Source organism: Pezoporus wallicus, unplaced genomic scaffold (genome assembly GCF_028554395.1).
Source record: "Pezoporus wallicus isolate ANWC-B61680 ecotype Strahan unplaced genomic scaffold, APGP_CSIRO_Pwel_v1 scaffold_13239, whole genome shotgun sequence".
Taxonomy (NCBI): domain Eukaryota; kingdom Metazoa; phylum Chordata; class Aves; order Psittaciformes; family Psittacidae; genus Pezoporus; species Pezoporus wallicus.
In genome coordinates this window covers 8,017,617-8,038,313 of record NW_026642052.1, presented here as the reverse complement: position 1 = coordinate 8,038,313, position 20,697 = coordinate 8,017,617, and positions in this window count along the sequence as shown.

Here is a 20,697-nt window from a genome sequence, read left to right as displayed (position 1 = left end):
AATGTATTCATGTAGCTGATCAGTGCTCAGGAAGTGTAATTAAAACAGATAGCATGACCTGACTGGATAGGGAAGACCAGGGTGCATGCATGAAAATTTAATGGAATATTTAATTAGATATTTTTAAAGTACTGAAATAGATGTTATTTTTAAATAATTTTCATTTATTCTGTTAAATTCTGTACAGGTAGCAAACTCATTTTATGATTTTTCTTTGTAAAGGCCAGTACGATTATGAATAGGAACCAGGAGCAGGATTTTAAGACTCTTCTTTTTTTTTTTTTTTTTTTCACTTAGAATTTCAGAACCACAAAATGTTTGAGTAAAGGTCAACAGTCCAAGGCAGTTCAGTCTGATATGTGATTGCTGAGAGGACAAAGGGCAAATGAACCTTCAGACATCACCGTTGTTTTGGAAGGGTTAGAGAAAAGGATATAAAATGTCCTGAGTATTTTCTTTTTTTTTATTTTGGGAGGAATTTGCAGAATCAAAGGCTGTCAAGAAATGATGTGTATTTGCTGCTGTGAAGAACACCACCACTGAGAAAAGGCAGCAATTCTGGCAAATTGCCAGACCAAGACAGAAATTTGGGAGAAAATGAGATTACTCAAACAAAAAATATTGTCATGTCTCCGGATACAATTCTGAATTATTCTAAGAACTCCAGTATCTAATACTTTATCCTTATGCATGATGAACCTGGGAAACAAGTAGAAAGGAGATACCATGACCTTCCAAGCCCAGAGTCATGGCAGTTTCCAGGCCTAAACTGATGTGACAACACAGAAAACATAGCGGTCTAAAGGAAGGAAGACAACCTATTCCTGCCTTTTCAGAACGCATTTAAGCCTGTGACGGGATTCTTAAGTATTGTTCTATTTTGTGTAGGGGATAAGATAGCCAGATACTGGCACCATAAAGAAGTGAATATTCACTTCACTGTTTATAAAACATATTTGTTTTGGAAAACCAGGATGATAGTTGAATAACAGGGAAATACATATACTCTTAAAAGAGAATTTAGAATTCACTGATAATGTCTTTCCTAATCACATAGAGGCTAAAATCCCTGAGAATAAAAGGAAAAATTTGGTGGAAAAAAAAAAGAAATAAAATAAATTTACTCTCAATCCTTTCTGTGTCAGAAAAGATCTTGACTCCCTGCTCACCATGAGAATGACTGCAAGGCAGGCAGTGTCTTTCAAAGTCCAAAGTCCCTTTGCCTTTGTAGCATATTTTGTACAATACCAGAAACTTAAAAGTTTTCTTTTTTTCCTTTTTGGTTTTTAGAGTAGAATTTAATTCATTCTGTCACAGCTGCTTCTTTACAGTTTCAGGGTTTTCAAGACTCGTTATGATCTTTCTGGTTGACCCTGACCCATTCCTCATGTTTCCATGATGTGGTATCATGATGTTTCCATGAAGTGCAGTCCCTGAAGGGGTTAATGCTCCCCTGCCATTCAGCTGTTAGTTTCTCTTGAATTGCCCACTACACTGTCACAAAGGATAACAGAGATGTAATAAAAAGGTCACGCAGGTGCTCCCACAGAATATGTTATCAAGTCCTAGTGAAGGAATGTGGGTAGGCCTATTTGAATGAACAATGAGGAGACAATAAAAGGAAAGTCGAATTATAGACAGCAGGCAGGTTTGCACTAAAAGAGTAAACAGGATTTACTGTATTCAAAGAGCCTGAAAAATTACACTCATCAACCACGTATCAAGTAAATCGATAATACCATTATGTGTTACAATGCGAATTAGCTTTAACAGCTATTTCCTACAGGTCAGCAGGGACTCATGGCTAATTCGATTTCTACTGCATTGTATTCACACTAATATTGCTTCAAAATGGTATTATTTTTGTTTTGCTTCTCACCTTATACTTCTAAGAAAATAAAATATAGCCATTAAGAGGTGTAGTTTTAACATAAGGTTCACTGCTGCTGCACCATGTGTCAAAACACTGAACACCAAACCTTTGTCGTGAGTGTACTCCTACTGATGCCTTCATTAGCCAGTCAGCCTTCTATTCTTCAATAGATCAATGCCAGCTCCCAGTGATCCTTAGAACAGGTCATCCATGAGGACTGCTGTAGTAAGGGTCCTTCTGCCTACCACTCTCCTTGCTTTAGCTTGTGCGAGGATTCCTGGATGGCTATTATTCTCAAGTGCAACAGCTGAGTGCTTAATTGGGAGCCAGTAAATGAAAATAACTTGATGCTCACACCTTTTACTGTGCTTCATGGTTTAATTTAATAAATAAGGGCAGGAAGGAGGGAGAGGTACAAAAGGGTACTTTGTGGAAAAATCTGTCCAATATATGTGGTTGATGTGGATAGCAAGTGCATATACCATGGAGAAAACAAAAATAAAATGTGAGCAGTGAATTGTGGCAAGGCAATACAAGAATGACATTTAAGGTTTTCAGTGTGCAAGGACTTGTGACAGAAGTCTCAGCCTTTATGAGATAGAAAGCAGGACAAATATTCAGTAGAGCATAACCAAAAAGATCTGCTACAATAATATGCCAACAGTCTTCCACAAGATCATTTCCCTTTGTAAATTGATCATAATCTATTTTATTTATGGTCTAATTTTACTTCTTTTACTCCATGATTTATTATTATTTTTTTTAATAGAAAAGGAAAGGCACACTGAGGGGGGTTTTGGGTTTGAAAAACAATACCCAGAGAGATAAAGAGGAAACTGGAGAGATTTAGGGGGGCAAGAGAGGAGAATCATATATCGTATGTGTTGCATCACTACCACTGCTCTTCTAAGATTTTGTCCTGTATCTGACTGTTTATTCCTCTAGACAGATATGCAAGGTACTAAATCCTGAGATATATAAGATTACTAAATCTTATGCAACAGTCACTGAGGTTCACATCCATGAGCTGTTTCCAGCACTCTAGCATGTATTGCAAATGAGTCACACAAGCCATATGTGAAGAATTCAAACAATTTTTCATAATGCATTTAGCCTATGATAAGGGTAGTGAACTCTTCTGAGTTGCTTCTGGTTTTGAAATTTAAGGTTGCCTTCATTTCTCATGTGTTTTTATCCAAAATGAACTTTCACACTACTCTAATCAAATAACTGAAAAGAAAAATCCAGATCGTCCTTATTAAACAAAAAGTGGAAGTCTGCAAATAATTAAAGCAACCAATGTTCTTAACTGATCATTACAGCTTATTTATTGAATTTTTTTGTTTATGACTAATAACAAAAGATTGAGGAAAGTCTTCATACAAGAGAGTCCAAAACCAGGATAATAACTGGTGGCAATTTTTAGCTCAGTACCGTGCACTACAAAATAATCCTTTTCCATCTTTTATAAGACAAGCCAAATAATTATTTGCCATATGTCATAGGGTGCACACAGGTTTGCTTTGAATCTCAGTTACCCTCTCAGGTTTTCATCCATACAGTGTTTTTTGGGGGGATCTCAGCAAACACCTGGCTTCTAAACTTGCTTTTTGCAGATTCTTTGCACATGATTGTATGTTTAGAGTTTGACTGAATAATAAGAGATTAATTATTGGGTAATTAAAATATAGGAACACGTGTGTTACTTTTTAATAATGTTTTTTTTTTCTTTTTTTCTTTTTCTTCCTGAGAGAATGCCTAACTGGATGGGGAGGCACCCACACTGCATGCTTGAACTGGGAATTGTTTTCAATATGCAGAAGGTCAGAATGGGTCACTTGTACATAGTGTGTATTTCTAAATTGGTTGTTTTCTTAGTGGCTTATTAAGATCTTGATTTAATGATTGCCAGTCTTTCCATGTAGAATATTGCTGTAAAGGAGAAAATATCAAAATGTGCAAGAAACTGACCTAACTAGGCGAGGCCTAGAGCTATAGTTTTTACTTTGCCTTCAAGTTTCTCTGAACATTGCCAGTCATCAGAAGACAATAGATCAGGAAATGCAATCAATTTCTTGAGAACTTATGTCATTTGCTTAAGTTACTCGTCATTTTTATTTAAAGTATTAATAAAATAAATTTTTTTTTTAAACTGGAAAGAAATTGTAAGAAAGTCACTTTGAGGTAAGTCAGAAAGCATGAAACAAAAGCGTAGAAGCAGAAAGAAGGAAAGAAGGTCAGAGCTGTCAATACGTATTGTGAATAAACTTTTTCCACATTGACCTTTTATATCCAAGTTGCTCTTTGGGACCACATCCTTCCACATGCAGAGGGAAGACTGTTATGTGAGTCAAAACAACAGAAACCCACAAGATGGTAACATGCAGACTGCACTTCTGTTTGTATCACTCTCTAGTTTCATGCATTCATTCATCTGCAGCTGCCTTCCCTCATCTTTGAGGCTGCAACAAGGCTTCCTGCTGCCAGGCTGTGGTGAGACATTTTGGCTCAGCCCTCCTGGAGGCAGAATGAAAGCACCATGAGTGATTGAAGGTAACAGATAGATGGACTAAGTGCTCAGCAAACAATACATGTGACTATGAAAGACCTGGTGTCCCAGGCCAACTGTCCATTTGGCCTAACCCCAGCATTTAACAGTTGCTCAAAAATACTTGCATTCCATTACAGTTCATTTTTCCCCACATATTTACTGTAAATGATTGCCATAATGAGTTCCAGCTTTTGAGCTGGACTGACCTACCTTGTCAAAATCACAGCAATGTCAGAAGCTGGAGACTCTTGGTGAAAACTGCATGTGTAGGCTGCTGTACATGACGTATTTCAATACAACTTATTTTGTCTCCTTGTGTAGCCCACTGTATGGTGAGCACAGGTAGCAGTGAACAGCAACAGAACATGAGGACAACATGCTGAGTTATAAAAATCCTTTTTTTTGAGTGGGGGATTATGCCTTGTCTTACCTCCACCAGATACACACACTGTATGGATGAGTGTTGGAAAGGCACTCATTTCTTTTACTTCTCACTGGTTTTGGGGACAGAATTTAGCCCAAAATTGAGCTGTGTCATTCTAGTTTTTTAGATGTTATTTTCTGGAGAATAACTTGCCATAAACAAAATACTGGAGTCTGGTTAGCCAGCTAACAAAAATGATTGCACAAAAAGATATAGCTAAGATTCTAAGACTTCTGTAGCTTCAGAAAAATACAAGTAATGTTTAGTTAACTATGTGTGATTTTCCAACCCTTTATTCATAGCTCTGTACAAAATATATAATTCCATCAAACTTCCATCTCTCAAGTCATCTTTGTTTCTTCAGGCTCTAGAAATAGATTTTGTCATGAGTAAACTCAAGAACCTCATTATAAAAGCATGTCATTCAGACAGCATTTGTCTTTTCCTACCTATTCTCAGCACTGGTGAGGTGCACTGGCCTCACTATCGGCTGCTCAGAGGGCAGCTCCCATCCCAGCCTGTGTAGGGTCTCTCCACTCCCACGCTTTGGGCTCTCTCATCCTTCCTGCAGGTGAAGACAAGGTAGACATTTAAGTTTTTCTGTATTTATTTCATTTTCTGTGATTATGGTGGGAAAAACAGTATGAACAGGAGAGGGTGGCGATGTTTGAGGTACTTCTAACTTTCTGTAGATGCTCAGAGGCTCCAGCAGCAGTTTGTGGTGATCCTCACAGTCCTGTTTCCAGCAGTCAATTTTCCTGCTGATGGAGCAGCTGGGAGGTGACCAGGGTATTCTTCCTGAAGCTGTGGATAATTTTCACATTTGCTTGCACTCAGTATCTAAGTATGACTTAGGTGCTACTGGAAAACAGTGCAGGGAACAGAGGTTAATGTTCTTGTAGTATTTCAAAGTATTCTAATCAAAGTGAGGAGGATGATAATGCTCACAGATGAAATTTACCTTCAGATGTGGGTTTTTAATCTATAATAAATTCTGCTTGGGTCCATTTCACGGTAGTAAATGCGAATAGTAGTAGACTTGTATTACAGCTACACTGATAAAAGCTTCTTCCTCAAACTGCGGCCTCTTACTCCATAGGCCAGTGAACTGAGTGGCTTATGCCCCTGCTTTCCATAGGGAGCCGCTCTAAAGCTAGCGGGTTACTTCTGCCTGTCATAGTTCTCGGTCCAGGTCTCCCCTGAGCTGTGCATGTTGCCTTTGTAGTCTCAGATCTAGGGTGGGTTTTTTGTTCGTGAAACTGTTCTTCAGGTAGCTTGAAGATTGGTACATCACAGTGTAACCCTAAGGTTGCATGCTAACCCAGTAGTGCCACTAAGGGGAGTGGTACGTATCCGCAGGTGGAAAGCCTGCTGAAATGGCATTGAATGGAAAAAGCCCAGCCACATGCAGCTTCATCCTTCCATCCATGATGTCTTCAGGGAGGGGCCTCTGAAGCGAATTATAATCAAAACTGTACCCAGGTTTCATCTCGGGGAGGAACATAGACAGACTGGAATGTCAGAACAGGAGAATTATATGGAGTTATTTTACAGCCTACAGTTATCCCATGTCATCTGTGTGTTACTGAGTACTGAGCCATGTTTTCAAATCAGTTCATGCAGGAGCTAAGTATGGTAAGTGACCCTTCCTGATCCTGCAAAGGCAAACAAAAAGAAGTCCTAGTGCTTTTCTTTCAGAAATAGCTATGTGGAGGTTGATTTAAAATAAAATTGGAGTTGCTTTTCATGGCTTGAACCATGAAAAAAAACAGTATAAGAAAAAAATTTATTATGGTGTTATGTTTAAACCGAAAATAAAAATACACTCACATCCAAAATTTAATTTGTTACAGTCACACAAATATCTGCTAAATTTTAGGCGCTACAAAGAGTAGTTCCTAAAATTTGTCTGACCAAGTCTTCACACTGGGCAAGGTCTATTTTATTTGGATAATATTGGAGCACTAAACTGCATATTAACAAGGATGCCAGCAAGTTTGACATCCCATGTTGAATTTTAGGCTTTTGTGGCTACAGTGTTGTCTATATCCACGCTAAGTAATGTAAAATTTGATTGGATACATCCTTATCAGTTACAAGTATAATGTAGCATGCATACGTTTACCCTTGCAGGCATATAGATGTATGGCTGCATACTTTTGTGTATGGAAGTAAAAAGGAAAAGAAAACAAAAGAAAAGAAAAAAGAAAAGAAAAGAAGAAAAAAGTGCTGAAACAATTAGAAATTTGAAAGGCATAATATTCATATCCTGTATTTGTCAGCTTTTTATGTCAGAAACTAGGATAAAAAGAGAAAAATCTCTCAAATGGGCATAAAAAACCCAGATGAAAATTTAAAGTTCAAATTCACAGCATTGGCAGGTTTTTTCAGGGATAATTTGCTAGCTGTAAATTTTTTCGCTGTGTTCACAACTCTTCCTGTCTTTAGGTTGTAGTATGGTACCAGCTCACAATAAATAGGATGTAGAACCAAGAGCTTATGCCATTAGATACTTTTGTTCAGTTTTGTCCAATTTAAGCCAATGTTTGTCATCAATTTTCTCTTTTTGTCACCCTCAGATCTGTTTATAATTTACCTTATAAGAAACTTTTAATTGAAGATAGAGAGCTCTACATCAAAGATATCTTGATCCTAGGTTGGCACTTCCAGGACTCTATAGAATTACAGACAACAGTAAATATTAAAATACGTGTCTTGTGAGATTTTTTTCAAGAAACATTTGGTGTGTATGGCCAGCTGCTCTGAAGGTGATTTTTACTACTTTTTCAAACAGATTGCACTTTTGTTGTGTTTTTCTTTCCATTTATTCCACTGTTATTTTGCTTATAAATATTATAAATGTTGGCATCAGATATTAAATAAAAGAGTGTATGACAATTATTTAAATTAAAAATCTTTGTGTTGCATTCAATCAATAAATGATATAACAGAAGATAGCAAACCATAATTTAGTATTTCTAAAAAAAAAACAACCCAACCAAACAACAAAAACTAAAAAAAAAACCACAAAACAACACAAAACCAAAAAAAAAAAAAACCCTCACCAAAAAAAAACAAAAGCAAACAACAACAACAAAAAAACCCTACTAAAAAAACAATAGCCCAAAACAAAAGCCAGAAACGTATCCTGAAATGTCTGAGCTATTTCATACCAAGTAGAAGAGCTCACCTGGGTCTCATCACACAAATGCTACATTTGGAGCAGGAGGATAGAGAGAAGGCACTGAACACAAAGCAGCTCCCAGAGTGCTGAGGCCACCTCCAGCCTCCCATATTTACACAACCCTGAGGACACCATCTCTGCCAACCAATTCCTTCATTGTCATCTTTTAGGATGTGCCACCTTGGAGAAAAACCTGACCCATAGCACTTATTGCTGGGTCTATGTTGGACTTCTCAGTTACAGCTGAAATAAAATGGGCAGCTGGAGTGGATAGAAGCAACTTTCATTACATAAATGATCTGTTTTGAAGTAGCTGAATGGCATGAAGATTTGCGCACACAGGGTGATGGGCAAACTAATAGTTTCCACTTCTGAGGTAAAATGTGGATAATATTTATTTTTTTAAGTAAGTGAATTTTTATGTAAACACGTAGCTCTCCTTACTGTTGTGAATAGTCAGTTGCTATGGGAATGCAGTAGGCAAGGTTTCATATTTTACCTGCAGATATGTCTCCACATATCCTGCTACCACAGGCCCTAGGCACCTAGATGAAACTGAAAGGAAATTGAAGTAAATAATCATAAGACTGTATGTGTTTAATGACATAAATCTCTATTTAAAATACACTTTGTAGATATTCCTCAGAGGGCTCTCAAGAGTATCTTGTCATATTGTGAGATTTTCTACTGATAGATTTCTAATGACTGATAGAGACTGGTATAATTTTCCAAGTGATCAGTGTGGTTTCCTTTCATCTTTGAGTTTCTATGAAGCAACCCCTAATTTAAAGTCTAATATCTTTCTTCTGTTCCCATATGCAGCAGATGGCACATGCAACTACATCCTACTTTCTAATTCCTATGTGACATTTATTATTCATCAGAAAGGAAGTTAAAAAATATTATCTTTCCAGATTCTGGTTTGGCTAATCATATAAATCAAAGAAAATATTTCTTAAAAGAAATTATATTGGAAGACATAAAAAAGCATTAAAAGTATAACATAGGGGCCACCCAGTGGGGCAGTAGTGTATTGTTCTGTCAAAGAGCAGTTCAATAAAAAAAGCACAACTGTTGAAAACTTCCTTGCCACCATTTTCCACTATATAGTTCTGTGTTAATCTGGCAATATTTTCCATTAAGTACAAAAAGAACTGGAGCAGTGCTCAAATATTAGTGGCGACATATTCTAATATACCCAAGTTTCTTTCTATTTGTGATTAAGATTCCTTTGTTTAGGGCTTTAGAGAAGTGCTTAATAATACCTCTTTCAGGACTACAGGCACTTCTCCTTGCATGTAGTTGTCTTTGATGTGTCTTTGGTTAAAAGAAAAAATTCTTGTCTGGTTAACTGAAAATCTGTATTTTTAAGTGAGTATGGTATATGTAACACAGCACAACCGATTTAAAATTAGAAGTCTTAGACAGCATGGCAAAGTTGCCTGATAATTAAAAAAGAATTGCATATTGGTAGCTTAATTTTTCTTTAGCTTGAAGTTGTTTTAGTCTTGATTTTTCAGACACCTGAATGTGTTTTGAAACACAGATTCTTGGTACTCAAGAGGACTTTTTCTAGTAAGTGATATAAGTTTTCTCTTTTTTCTTCTTTTATTTTTTTTATTATATTGTAAAAATAACTAGATATTGTCCAGCTTACAGGTTATGAGTTCCAAGTTTGATTGAAAACACAAAAAAATGGAGATGCAATTTCAGCTTCTGTTTTGGTTTAAAAGAAAAAAAAAAGTAGAGTTAATCTAGAATTTGGGGTTGATTTAGTTTCCAAAAGTAGTAAGGTGCTTTGGGTTATGCCTTTCTGCTATATCTGCTCAGACTCTCAAGGTGCAAGGTGATCAGTTCTATGGTAACAGTCATGGTATCATAGAACATGTTTTTAAACTATCATGTACAGCTGTTTTCAAAAACAAAACCAAGTCACTGTTTAAAATATCCTATAAAATATCTGGCCTAAAGCAAAACAAAATGTATGCCTTATCGATTCATACTATTGTTACTGAATTGTAGTCATAATAACTAGAGACTTTCATGTGGCATCTGTTTACTGCTATTATACAAATCACATGTATCTTGCTGCATGCAAATAAGCATTTAAATGATAAAAGTTCATGTCTTTTAACAGATTCAACATTCTTGAATTCAGAGCATATATATGTACCAGTTAATCTTGTATTTTTTCTTCATAGTACACCAGCTCCCTGTGTGATCACTGATCCAAATGTCTTAGTTACTGTTTTGATGTTGATAATTAAATTCCACAGGCTATAAAGTTAGATGTGCTTAGCAGAGGTTATGCTAATATATGATTTTAATCTGAACTAAAAAGAGTCACCCTGATAATAGCAAAGGAAGAACAGAAGACATGCTAAAAATAAGCCTTTTTTCCCCTAGTCATATAAAATCTACTTTTATGATTTTTTTTTTTTTTAGGCTTTAGAAGGATGCAGACGTTCTTGTTCTTATAGTTCCTGTTTAATAGCTTCAGTGATCAACTGAATAGCTCCTCAGTGATCAACTTTTAAAGTGATTCTGATGCAAATTAATCCAGGATCTTCAGGTCTTGCTGTCATACTCTTCTCCAAGAGGCTATCATCCTTGTTACACCTTGTAAACATTTCCTAGCAGAATATAATTCAAAAATAAACAGAGTGAGACAGTATGAATATGACCTCTTATTAACTTGAATGTCTTTATATAAATGTGTGCAATTCTGAGACAGCTTTCCCAAATAGGTGTCCCTGTGTAAGTAATCTTGAAGCTTTAAGAGTTACCTTAGCAGTTTTCCTAAAAACAAACAGAAATCAGGACGATCGCTTAAGCTAAGTAGTACTGATGTTCCCCAGATCTTAAGTCATCCTTTCTTTACTGTGAATGACAAGGCTCACTTTTTTCATTTATGCTTACAGGATTTTAATCTTTTTGTTTGTGAAACTTAGATTAAATCTCATGAGGCTTTTGAAAGTTTTTCTTTAAAATTAAAAAAAAATATTGAAATTTATCAGTAGAAGGGAGGTTTTTATATTCAAATCAATGTTAACCCAAAAGTATCTAACTTGAGGAATAAACCCCTTGCATATAGTCCTTTCAAAGTTTATGTGGTGATAATATTTCCTATTAATATTTTTTTTTTCTCAAAGGAACAATATGTTTTCAGTTTGAATCAACTGTTTTCTTTACCTATGTCTCCTTTGAGCTCTTAACTAGATATTAAAATAACTGAAATTTATTTTCTTTAATATTAAATTGCTACTGACATGAATTATTAGAATCATACTCTAAAGCTCCTGACAGTTATTTGCATTTGAGAGATAGAAATAAAACAGGAATTATTAGTCCAAGGATTCTGTATGTTAATCTAATTAAGAATCCAGACTTGTTATGTCTTGGTTGGAATCCTAATACCAAAGGAATTTATAGCTCATTTCACTAGAAATTTGTTTATGTCATCTGCCTGTAGGAAACGAAAATGATTGCTACAGCACCTACAGCTTGTATTGCACTTCCAGAACGCATCATGGTTTTGCTACTACATCCAGATGGGCTACTCAGTAGCTATACAGTTAGAAATGTTCTTCAGACCTGATCATAATAGGGGAAAAATATTTGTAGTATATCCTATAATTTTTAAATGTATTGTTTTGGTGTATACAGAGTGACTTGTTCCCTCTCACACTTTCTCCATTGCCCCATCTTTCCTTCTCTTTCTCTAACACTGTAATTCAGATATTACTATAACTGAAGATGGTAAAGAAGTCCTGATAGCTATTAATATGGTAGCACAATCTATTCTATGTATTTATTTCCAGAATATTAAAACTTTTGGATTAATTGATATTTATGCATATAATTTTATTGCTATATTTGATTGCTATATAATTGCAAGGTTATTTATGTAACTTATGGTCAACCACGGTTTTGGAAAACCACAGTACTTTCATAAAATTCTCATCTGTTGGGTGATCACTGCCCTCATATTTATTATTTTCAACTTCTGTAGTTCTGAAAATTTAAGGGAAAAATTTACTTTCTCTATGGAGCCTATAGTGTGAAGCTCTTCAGAGACATGTGAAAGAAACTGTTATTAATTTGGGTCCATGAATTCTAGATAATAGATTTCATTAAAAACTGTTTAGTAAATCTGCTGGTGAAAGAAATACTTCTTATGCATCTATGTTCTTTTCCTCTCAGCTTTTCCCTACATTTTCTACTTACCAAACTTAATTTAACCAACAGTTCAAGAGGAGTCCACTGATGACTGAGCTGGGGAGAATTAGAAATCTAAGATACAAATTTCTTTGGTAATTTCTGAGGCCTTAAAAAACTTCAATTAAACTGGGCTGAGCAAAATATCTTCATTTGATTATAAGAAATTTCTTTCCATCTCCCTTTTATTATGATCCCATTCATTGTTTTCCATCCTATCAAAAAGAAAGGAAAAGCCTTGCTTAACTCTTCCAAAGTAACTATTGCCATCAAGTAACAAATAAAGCTTTTAATGATTGAAAGGTAGCTATAATCTAAATGCTTGGTATTTCATAGATCCTCCAGAACACTTCTTTAGTTGATCAAAGCCTAGTCTGGAACATGGATGCATGTTTTCCCTCTGTATACAGCAGTCTCTTTTCTACAAATATAGGCATTTACTCGTTGGTTCATGTGTTCAGTCCTTCTCATTATACGTTTTGTTTTTCCCACCTAAATTAAATAGTAAAATATTTGAGGCACAGGTTCCCTTGAAGACTCCCTTTGCCCTTATATTCACTGGCATGTAGGAACAACAATAAAATCAAGGCAAAATGGATGCTGTCATTCAAACGTTATGAGCTTCAATTAACAGCTAATTGAAGTTTGTTTTCCAGCAAGTACTTACTTTAGGAAACAGTGTCCAAGATTGTTTTTTTATTTTTTCCCTCCATTTTTCTAGAAATACAGCTTTTTTCAGAATGTGAATTAAATTCAAAAGAACTGTCTGAAGCAAAATGTTCACAGAATGTATCCCTATAAGCCTGATGGGGGTGGAACTGTTCACAGCAAAGTACTTACTATGCTGGTGTGGTGCTCTATATACATGGATCCAGAACTGCACTTCTGCAGATGGAGCTTTGAAAACAAGGCTGAATTCCAGATCCATTGGGTTTTGCCCCCTTAATAACAATTCTTAGAAAGGAAAATCTAATGAAATCAAATGAAATTATTTCACAGGATTTTGTCTTTTTATCCCAGTAATCATCTGGACCTTCAGTTGAGGCTTTATTATTCTTAAGCATAATTCTATATGATTCCCATGCAGATGAAACATTAACACAGATGATAATTTGAAACTCTCATTATTCCTCATAAGAACTTCAATAAATCATTATAGTATTATCATTATTCAGACTTGTTTTGACAGGGCTGCAACCTTCACGTTTCAAAATAAATTAGGTCTGAATTTATCTAAGCCCAGGGTACTTTATGTGTTCTGAAACTGTCATGAAATTTTCACTGCTATATATCTTCATAGTGCTAATTTACCACCAGAACCATATGTTCCTAATTTTAGATTACAGCTGTATAAAACACTAAAAATTGTGTTCATTAAAAGTACTCCTGTGGTTAGGTCAGATTATCTATATTTATTTTAGGCATGAGGTAGGGTTCATATTCTATTGCTAGTCATTCGGTAGAGACCGTAGCATACACAGGAATGGCACAGAGGAGCTGAGAGTAAAAGCAAATTTGAATACAAGGCCTTTTTTTTGTCCATGAAAGTTCATATTCTTATTCAAAGGAATTTGTATACATTAAACATTTGCTACATTCCCCAAATATAACTTCAGTTTTGGCACAGAAATAAAATGCCAAAGATGGTTTTCAAGTGTGCATTTCTTTTCGTAGATATTCAGGGTTATAGTTTTGGTTATTTGTAACAAATTATAAAAAATATTGTCAAGTACACAGGGATGAAAATGTATCCAAAAGAAAAACATCTGGCAAAAGCATGTATTTTGATCATGTCAGTTTATGGTTGACTGTCCTACTCTCAAAATTAGAGATGCTTGCATATATGTTCATATATGTAGAAAATTCTTTGAAGGGAATTTCAGTGCATTGTGTGTTACAAGAAATGCCATGCAGTAATGTTAATTTATTTTTGGTGTTGTTCTTAAAGCAAGTTAAATAGATACATAAAACTTACATGAGTTGTTGGCACGCAAGTTATTGCTTCCTGGGGACTGCAGAAAGTTACTGAAACCTTTTTGAAATGATGTCAGGATTTTTTGTAATTGAATATGCATATTTTACATGTTGGAGGCTAAAACACAGTTCTTTTGGCAGGCTCTTTCAACAGATGCACATGCTGGGGCCCTATTCTAGGAGGTCTTACAGCATACGTAAGTCAATATTTGTGCATAATTTATAAAGCTGAGCAGTGGAACATGGCTTTTCCATCAAATATACACGATCGTATTTCCCTCACTTTGTTTTTTTGCTTAAAGAAAACAGGGTGTAGAAACCCCAAAGACATCAAAATTAAAAAAAAAAAAATGTTTAAAAGTAGGATGAATAACTAAACATAATTAGCTAATCCTAGTAGAAGTTATCTTTTTTTTTTTCTGAATGAAAAGCACAAATGGAATACAGAAACAAAGGAGAGTACTGAGAACTTGTAATTAGTCTTTCAATCCATACTTTCAAGTCTCTGAATGTTTCTCTTTAATTAGCCTGTCTTTCAATTTCTTTCAGATTTTGATGAAAGAGACAAACACAGGCAAGGTTGTACTGAGCAGAAACTATCTTCAAAACATGTCTAAAGTGTTCATAATATTAGGTAAAGAATTGCCTACGTGTCTTCTAGTTCTTTATATTCCTTTCATGCATTCCAGTTATAAGAAGGAGAAGACACATAATAAACATGCTTGTGAGGAAAATGAATTGCTGTGTCTCAAATATGATGCTATAGTGACTGAAGGTCACTGAACTCAACCCACTAATTTCTGGTACAGCCAGTGATTAGAAATACATTGGAAAAACAATGAGTTTAATACATCATTAGCCATTTTCTTTACAAAGCAAATGTTATGCAAGTATTAAGCTAAATATTGTTTGACTTTTTTAACTTGCTGCCAAATTATCAATGATGAACATGTACCACATGGACTACATGAAAACTTAAGGAGTAAGGCATAGAGATATTTTAATTTCTCTCCTATACTTTTACAAGCAAAGTATGAGAGTGCTACACTGCTGGGCAGAGTATCAATAAATAATACAATTAATATCAGCTATATCCGGTATTTCAGGTATATCCAGTGAATGCTTGGTAGAGAATAGCTTACATCCCTGAGTACACTAGGATAAGGGTTTTGGAGCTATTACTGTAGAAGATAAACATGAACAGTGATTGCTTTGGATCAGAATATACTTTATTAATGACAAATTATACTGTCTTAGTGAATGCCTTATCGGAACCACTCCAGAATATTTAAAAATTCAATAAACTGTTATAAGGATCCCTCATTTTAATAATTTTTAAAATAAGTATTCTTCCATTTGGTCAAATTTAAAATACAGGAATAAGACCAGTGGTGTTCCTGGCACAGCTATTGAAACATATGCACACATGTACTTTAAAAAAAAGTTCTGTCTTCTCTGCTCCCAAAACTCTTTTCTGGCCAAGCATTCTGGTTATAGGCTAAGATAATGTTTTATCGCTGATTTTATAATTGCCATTTTACCACAGGATCTGAGTATATCTTGCGTTCTCACACAACTTCAAGATTTAGGAGGAAAGTTTAATGAAGCCTCTGTAGTGCACTGGTTTCTTTTGACCAGTGATGACAGCATGTCATTGATTATTTATTATTTATTGTTTAGAAATGTAGGACCAGGAGAAAAACTAAAAATCCATTCTGATCATCCTAATCTACTATCAGTTGCTTTCAGGTGCTTGCTCCATTCAAGAAACAATGTCATGATGAAAAAAATTTAGAATTTCTCATTCCAGGAAAAAAAAATCCATATTAGCTAAAGCTTTTTGATGTACAACTTTGAGAAGTGGGTTATTTCTTTATTTCTGGTATGGTAAAAATCCTGTGTTAAGTGCCTTATCTGAAGTATTTTGTTACTTCTACTCCAGGAACTGGGATATACTAAAATATATATATATACACACACACACACTAAAATACATATATAGTATATATAATATATATACTAATATGTATTTATATAAGGTTAACATGATTTGTAGTTTCAGAAAATGTCTTGCTTTCATTCTGTTTATATTGCTACCCATTATAATGAATAAAGGTTTGCTAGAAGTCGCTAAAAAACGTAAAACTGGAGTGAACCTAAAATTCCTTCATACAAACTTAAGAGGATATCATGATCTTGTCAAGTGCACAGTAAGTTAATTGTTTAACTGACAATTGAGAAAATATTCAGTAATTTCAACTTAGATTTGCTCTATTTATTTTTCTCCAGTTTTTAGATTAGTCTTTGTTTTATACAGTGCATAGGAAAAAAAACTTAACAAAGATTTATTACTCTACAGATAACAAATGAACAACTGTGACAGCTTCCCAATAAGTTTAATGTTATTGCATGTTAATGAAGAAGAGCTCTTCTGATGACAAGCATGGTCTGCCAATTTTTGTAGCAGTTTTCAGTAACAAAGTTTAGATTTGGACTTGAACATTCTAAAGAATATGAAATAATCAGGTATAAGCCTTTAAGATTACCTTTTATAAAAACAGAAGTATTTCAATATGAGGAAATAGAGGATTTTTTACAAAATATGCTAGGTAATATGTTGGTGGAATCACTGGGAAAATAGAAAAGACTTAGCTGCATCTTTCACATTCCTGGCAACTTTTGTTGATGTTCTAATGTAAACGCTGCTTTTAACATCTTGCTGTCATAAATTTCAAATAAAATTATAATGAAGTCAAAGATAAGGTGTTAGATCTGGCATCAAAAGCATAGTCTACACAGACAGTGATAAACTTCCTTACATAATAGAGAGAATGAGCTAAGAATTCAGCTGTATCAAGTGTATCATAACATAAACAACTGGAATAACGAGTCTAAGGGCAATTTTCCAGTATGCAGATGTGATTAAATGGGATGGAACATCAAGTAATGAGGAGTATTAAAGGACTTGAATCACTGAAGAAATATGCCTGATCTAATTTATAGTAAATAGGCTTTGACAAAGACAGATGTATTATTAGGTGTTAAAAGGAAAGTAACTTTATCTGTGTGAATGAAATGGTACAGAAGTCTTCTCATTCCAGATAGATAATGCACACCTCTGCCAATACCCTGTATCTTGCACTTTATATATAAGCAGCACTTTATACATATTGTTTCACAGCAACTCTTACATGAAATGAACAACTGTGAAATATCAAAAGGAAGCAAATGTAAAGGGAAGAAAAAAATACACAAAACCAAACAAATAAGTGAGAGAAACTGGAAATACAATATTTCAAGTTCTTTTGAAACCTTCAAAGCTAGATTCAAATAGACTGAAGGGAAAAATCCAGCTTTAGTAGGAAGATTCAGTAGATTAAATACTTGATTCTTTTATATGTCTAGATCCTTAATGCTCTTTGCAAGAATACTGAGTTTTGGTTTCAAGTGGAAAAATGTTGCTAAATGTTACTTTCAAAAATGCAGTGGCTTTCTTCTGCTTCTCTCTTTTTTTTCTGTATTTCCTTTCCTATATTGAAATTTTAAGTCAAAATTTAAGTCTCAACAGAAATAGTTTCAAAATTTACTAACCATAAGCACCTTAAACTGTAGCTGCTTACCTAAAATTTGAAGTAGCCTGGGAAACTTGTTGAAATAAGCAGCTTGTACATACACACATGTATGGCAACATACTGGCATTCTATTAAAAATATATATTTGGTGACTGCTGGCCTATATGTTCAGATTTCACCAGACTATTTTTATCCACTAAGGGTTCTTCAGTCACTCTAGAAGGCCTTTCTGTCCCTTTTTAATTACCCAGATTGTGCCTAACTGCAGTCTTATTATCCCTCTTAATTTACCACATTCACCACCCCTGGTCTGAATCCAACCCCAATTTAACAATTTATTTTACCTGCAGTGAGCTATCTTAAATCAATTTCTCTCTCTCATCTCTGCAGCCTGATATCTGAGCAATAACCATGAATGAAACCCAATTTTAGATCTGTGGCAATACCTCCTTATCCTGTATGTTAGGGAGGCAGCCAGACGCAGAAAAGAAGAACTCTCATTTTGTCACATCCAGGAATTTCATCAGGGTTTTGAAACATAAATTTAAAATCACAAAATTAAATTAAATAATCAAGGGTTATCTACATTCTTAATTTGGTCAATGTGAGTAATTCCCAAACTCATTAAAATGTAATGTAAAGAAGAAGACTGACATTTCTTTTCCAGCGCTACTTTTAATTTTCTGATACTTTAATGCATTGGTTGCTTGTTACAGCTATCAATACATCCATGCACTAAGAAAGCAAGGAAGCCAGATAAGTGTTAGTGCTTTAAGTTTCCTGAGTACTGTAGATGGTCATTGGTGAAGTAGGCTGTAAAATGGATGCTTTTGAGATTTTCTATTTGTATCTATTTCTGAAACAAGTCTGATGACAAAGTAAGTTGAAATTCAACAGAAGACATGATTTTTATGCCATTTATTGATCATAAATGAGTTAAATGTTTAACATACCTAACAGAATTTATGCTATACTATGTTTTGTTCTGTCTTTGTTGAGAGACATAAAATGGTTTAAGAAAATGGTGGCTGTACATAAAGAAATAGAGGGTAAGCAAACCCTGCCTGTCTCATTTTGTTTCCTTCTTTCAAAATAACCTCATCACTTCATCCACAAGGAAACTCCAAAGTACACCACTTCCCAAAGGAATGTGAAGAATCAGTGTATTTTACCAAGAATACCAACACACTGAAGTAAGTTTTAGGCATAATTATCTTATACATTAATTTGTATATAGTAGAAAATAAAATTTACTCTGGATAATGAGTTGCTTATGCAAAATTATATAATCAGCAAATTCAGATAGTAATTCAATACTCTAAAACCCATAAAATATAATTTGATAAAGACAGGACAATATTTGTATTTCCAGGAGTAAACATTTGTTTGAGATGAGTACTCTTAAAATAACCAGATATCTCACCACTACCTTGATACTAACACAATATTTCTCCAGGATTTCTGACATGACTCAGGAGGCCAAATGTACTTCCAGAAAAGCAGTATGAAATAAATATAACCGACCACATTCTACTGTGATTATATTTTCCATCAACAAATATTATATGGTTTCAGCAGGAATCTTTTACTATTAGGGCATTTTTGAAAGGGAACCTCAGTAGTAGAATTAATATAACCTTGAACAAATACCTCTTGCAAGAGATGACCAAAAAAAAAATAGCACAACTAGGTTATGACTGTGCTAATACTAGCACTGCTTTCACCAAGTCATTTTTTCTCTTTGTTTCTTTACACACACTCTCTGTATCTTTTGGCTAATCTGGAGCCACTTTGATTGTTGAGATTGTCTTTTGACTGTTTTGCATATGTCTAGTCTGTTTCTTTGATGTATAGACACATATTTCTAACAGTAATTATTATTAGAAGCACTGCTGTTTTACCACGTTGTGGTACTTTTCAATTTTCTCAGTCTTTTTTAATAAGCAAATATATGAAGTTAGAGGGAGCAGAAGACTACAAGAAGTTGAAATATATGATTTGTGTCCAAGAGAGTGCCAATGAGTCACTCTATTTTAGGTAAATGCAGTGACTGGTTTATGTAGGGGGTTCAAATATACTAGTGGAAATAAATAAAATAAATATTTATCTCAAATAAAATGAAAGAATCTTTAAGATTGCTTCATTAAGAATGTTTCTTCTTTCCCCACAAATAAATATTTCATTGTTCTAGAAGGTCAAAGAAATTAGCCCAAAAGACTTCTATTATGAGCTATTGAATAACCGAAGTCAATAAAGAGATACTGATTTCTGTCAGTCAAGGGTACACAACCAAGGAGCATCCAATAACTGCAGATGTGATGCAACTGCCCACATACTGATTTCTTACACGCCATTATCTGTACAGCACTCTGACCATACCTATTGATGGTCCTCAAATATAATACTATTATTTATTTACCTGAATATACTCATAGTGTCACTTGGAAAATGGATCCTTCTGCCCTCCAGGCCTTAACTTTCTGTCTTGAAGCATCAGCTTTAAACCACCTGTCAGAAACATAGATATGCCTTTGAGACATGGCAGCAGGATTTTCTGTGATCCTACTCTGAACTTTACGGTTAACCACCTACTGAACCACCTGACTAAATGAACACATCACTGAGTCCTAGTTCTAAAGCTTCTCTCTGTAACTAATGAAAGAATTATCAATGTCGGTACCACAAGCAGATCATTATTTTCTTAAAGAGCATATTTACAGCACAGATATTAAAAGTGTTTTTTCCAAGTGAGATACCACACCTTGGGCTTTTTTATTGTTATTACTAGTAATACTAATAATTGCTATATAACCATCAACATAATTTCTATCCTAACTTTACAAAAAAATGTTTTTCAAGCAAATTCTATTTTCAGATGCAAGTCTCTTTGAACAGAACATG